The sequence below is a fragment of the Teleopsis dalmanni genome, chromosome 2 (assembly GCF_002237135.1).
Source record: "Teleopsis dalmanni isolate 2A chromosome 2, ASM223713v2, whole genome shotgun sequence".
NCBI lineage: Eukaryota > Metazoa > Arthropoda > Insecta > Diptera > Diopsidae > Teleopsis > Teleopsis dalmanni.
The window spans coordinates 23633667-23639022 of NC_051847.1; positions in this window are offsets into that span (position 1 = coordinate 23633667).

Here is a 5356-nt window from a genome sequence, read left to right on the forward strand (position 1 = left end):
AAAAAAATATCTGTATATTGTATATGTGATTTTTCTATAGGTTAACTAAATTGTTTTGCATAATTTATTTTGGTTTTTGAATAATTTTTTGTTTAAATTATAAGAATGCGCTCAGGGCAAATTATTTCGATTATTGCACGAAATCGAAACAACGTTATTATCAAGTCAATATTTTGTTTTGTATAGTAAGTTTATTATATATGTAAGTTATCGTCGGAAGACAGATTATAAATTAAAATGTTTACAAGCAACAAGGGAGCAGGGATCGAGCAGGCAGAAGGTAGATAGACGAAGTGAACAATGACTTATAGAGAAGACGAGTCAACAAGATAAAAAGTAAAAATCATGTAAGGCTGGCAATCTATAATGCGACGGGCTTAGGTTTTGCATGGCTGGTAACGACAAGGCAGAAAAAAGAATAGAGGGACTTTAGTTACGTATTACGGAGAATACGCGTCAACAACTAAAAATGGTAAAAATTAGGTAAGGCTGGGATGCGAAGGACTTAGATTTGACATGGTTGATAATAACGAGGAAGAGAAAGGGATAGATGAACTTTATATACCCATTATGGAGAATACGTATCAACAACTTAAAAAAATAAAAATTATACAAGGTTGAGATGCCATTATTCGATGGGCTGGAACTAAAAATGGTAAAAATTAGGTACGGCTTTAAATTAGGATACAACGGGTTTAGATTTGACATTGTTGGTAACAACAGGGAAGAAAAAATAATCATGGACTTTAGTTACACATTAAGGAGAATACGTATCAACAACTGAAAAAGTAAAAATTATACAAGGTTTGGATGCTATGATTCGATGAGATTGAATCTGACATGTTTGGAAGAACAAGGTAGAAAAAGAGTAGTTTGATTATAGTTATGTATTGCTAAACTTATCAAATAAACATTTCTCCAACTTCACTTTACAGTTGTCTAAAACAATTTTGTAAAGTATCTTAACGTTTTCCGATGTAACGGGCATGTTTAAAGTCTGAAAACCAACGTTCAACGGTTAATTTTGCTGGAGCAGAATTCTGATAACACTTATCAAGCCAAAACTTGTGTATATATACACTTGTGTATTAGTGTATAAGTATATAATAGATGCATGTTCAGCCCAAGATTTTATTTGATTAAAAAATTTTCTTTCTGAACGGAAGATTTCCTCACTATTACCACTCCTTTTCGATTTGAATTAGATTTCTTGGCATAGGGTATAAAGTTCTTAAATGAAAATTTAATTTAATAGACATAGTACCATAGTAAATTAGAACGAATGACATCTTCAGGGACCTCAAGATTGATCCCATCAAAAAATACATAAAGGATAGAGCCCTGAAATTCGAAAACTGGCAGACTTACCAACACCGCATTATGAAATCTCAGAATGGTTACAGGCTCCTCGGGGAAGTATGCAGATCTGAGGTCAATTATTGCTTAGTCTGATGAAGTGATAAACAATAATCCAGTCAAGGCGTAAAGAGTGGTTTTAAAACTACCTCGAGTCAAATGGAAATAAATAAATAGAAATATTAGATTATAATCGTATGTTTTATTTTATTTTTATTTTTAAGCTAATTTATATTTGCTTTGCATCTAATCTAATGACATGTAGTGTACAATTAATTTTAATAATATTTTTTTTCATAATTTATTTTGTCGTTAATCTTTTAAATGTACAATGTCATTCTTATCATTTTAAACAATTTTTGTAGATGATGATTGTTTATACATACTTTTTTAAGACTTTTTTTTGTAAATAATATAAAAAGTATATATAAAAAAGATATGATTAAAATATAAATAAACAATATAAAATGTATTAAACAGAATTATTTTTACTTTGGTAGCAAAATTAGTCAAAATTGAGTCAAAATGTTTATAATTGTTTAAAATAATGTTAATTAAATATTTTTTATTTAAGCTTAAAAATGATAGAATATCTAAAGAATTGTTTTTTGAGGTAAACACGTAATAATGTATAAAGTTGTTTATTTATATATATGTATATATATTTTTTAAAATTTAAGTATACATTAGCGGCTGTAATTATCGTCAAGGGTTCGTAGTGCAAAGTTACTTCTAGAAATTGTATAATCACTTAATTTGTTTATATTGTATGTACATTCGAGTATATAAATATTGAACATTGACTAAAAAGAACGTGTGTCGTCATATATTAAATCGATTTTTTTTGTGTTTATTAATCGTAATATAAATATTAGTAAACAGTAAAAAAACTAATTTAAATGTATTTTTTTTTCTCAAACCAGTTGTGAGCGCAAAAAAATTTTAATTTCCTTGGATTGGATGTAGATGCGGAAAGATGATTTCTCGAAGGTACAGGGTCAAGTGAATTTTATTCGCATTTAAATTATGAAGTTGTGCAATTTAATTCAGGTATTAAATAAACAAATTATAATTTTATATGCAAAGTTCATGATTTAATTTATTAACTGTGCTAAGGGTTAATGACAAAGTTCAGAAAACATTGTGTTACTTCTACTTTCAAAAGTGACACAAACAATTTACATATAAGTCATTAAAAGACACAATTTAAATAATTATTGTAATTAATAAATGAGTTGAACCAATAATTAAATGAATAAATGAATATTGTTTGAACTTATTATTTTCCTTTACATTATATCGGGGAACATAAATTTATTCAAATGAATATGATCTACAGCACTGGCAGAATAATTTATTTTAGCCTTAATTGTAAAAAGTATGCAAGTAAATATTTAATTTATTAAAATTATATTATACAAAACAGACGCGTTTGGAGACTGATTAAATTTTAAAGGTTATTAACAAAATCAGCTTAAATATTTATTTACAATATTATATACATTATTCAAAATATTCACATAATACGAAAATGAGATAATAAACTAGACGTCTATTACCTCATTTAGAACTACAAAACTAATTTATTAATTATATCGGTAATATAACATATTTTGTTAACGAACATTGCCTAATAGGCAGGCATACACAGAGACTAGGAGTTCTAATCGATAGTTTTTGCGATATATGCCAAAATGGAGAGGTAGATTTATTGAGCTCTCAATTCGTGGGAATATGTACTGTATTAGCAAGAAGATGGGTCACAGTTCTTGGAAAGGAGACTTGTTTAAATTATGCAGATTACTCTTGAGTTAAGAATGTAAAGTAAAATTTCAGTAGAGTAGGAAAATGAAGGAACAACAAAATACATAGTAATACTACGGCTAGCCTTTTTTTTAGGATGCTATTAGTGGTTGCTAGTGACTTTTCTTAATGAATGCACTGCACCATCAAAAAAATTGTTTCTACTTAAATTACTAAATCGCAATGAGCGGTGACTTCTAAGAACATGAGCCCTAGGAAAACATGGTAGACTCATAATATGCTTATGTGAAATCTGTAACAGGTTAACACGTATGCCTAACCTACGTATTAGGAGTTTTTATTTAAAATAGATGTAATCCTGAATTTGTGGCAGTATGTGCGTCTTTTATAGATAATTTTTGGTTTTTGAAAGTATATAATCTTTCTTTCATTGATTGATATCTGTATTACAGTATACATTGGAAAAGTTCAAAGATACTTTAATCACTTTGAAATTGACAAATGTTATTAACAAAATAGTTCAAACAGCGGCAAACATACTATATACAAACTATATATGTAATAAATACTATGCTATATACTGAGGACAAATTATTTAGAAACTTATTGTTAAAAAAGATTTTGTACTCAAGAATGCTTGGATTTACATTTTGAAATCATTTATATACCACTACCAAGTAGAGTTGAACATTGGCAAACACGTTGGAACAATATTGATATCATCTATCAAATCATCTATTGTAACTAAGTAAAAAAAAAGAAAATTCAAACGTGACTGTGACTAAGTGTATTGTATTTTATTGCATTCATATTGTTTTAGTACTCGTTCTACTATTTTTTGTGTGATTTATCTTGGATCCCACTGATTTTAGTGTTTTTTTTAAATTTTCTTAATCTTTTGACATCTAATCATCATCATTATTGATATTAGATATCTGTACTTATTATTTTATTATTTGCGGAGATTATTTTGTAACTCACTGATTTCATTGATTTCCTTCAGTTTTCTTAAATTCTTGACTATTCATTATCATCATTATTGTTATTATATATCATTATCTATTCTTATTTTTCAATAATAGTTCTTTAGTTCGTGTAGCGTATATGCATATTATAGGAAAAAATCATGGAAATATAAAAATGTGCACATTTTATTGCACCCTAAGCTGGACCTTTGTTGATTTCCCTTATGAAAATCAATCATAGAAAAAAAAACACTTTATTTTAAATAGCAGAGACTTTTAAGAGATACGAAGAAGAGAAACACTGTTAACAATAAATATTATTTATTACATAGAAGAAATCCTTCACATCATTTACAAAAGTCATTAGTTGAAGTTTGGTTAATCCAAGTGACCAATTTATTTCGACCCTTGGTTTATTTTTATATCACAACTTCAAACGGGACCAAAGTATTTACGCCAGGCAATAAAAATGTTGGGGATAAAAAAATAGGCTTATTAACTTGTGCAAATTTATATGTTTCAATGAAATAGAATTAGATTATCTGTAATGACAATAGGTTGGCCATTCATTCCACATATAAAGACCTAATAAATCGATATTAAATAATAATGATATTTCGAAATAATTAAACCTACAGAGTTTTTTTCGATGTGATTTTTTATTTGTATTTAGAAAATTTTGTATTTTAGTAAAATGTTATGCATACTAAATATATTCCGATATGAAATTTCACAGAATATGATTTTCGGCACTTTCAAATTCAAGGCCAATGTATTTTTGATATCATCGCGTTTTAACATTTCGAATTGACAAATGCAGTAGCAGCAAATAAAGGCAACAATTGAAGTTATAAGATACAAACAATAAACAACAATGTGTGCTTATTGTTGTTATTCTCGTTGAATTAATGTGCGTTGAACTATCTAACACATCGATGTGGTGTAAAATTTGTTTAACTCAAATGCAAATTTCGTTTGTTTACACACAAAGTAAATAAGCTAAAAAACAATAATTACAATATTTATTATTAAAAAATATATGGTATGAAATTAGCATTTTTGACAAATGTTCACAATTCGTTAGACACAATCACTATAAACACAATAAAATAATATTGTAAAATTTATAAGAAGATTTGTGCGATTGAACTTTCAGTTTATTTTTAACTGAGATTTTAGTGAACAATCGAAAAGAGGTCACATTTTATATTTATTTCTTAATAAATATTAAGAAATTAATATTTTATATTATTTTTTATTTGGAAATACTT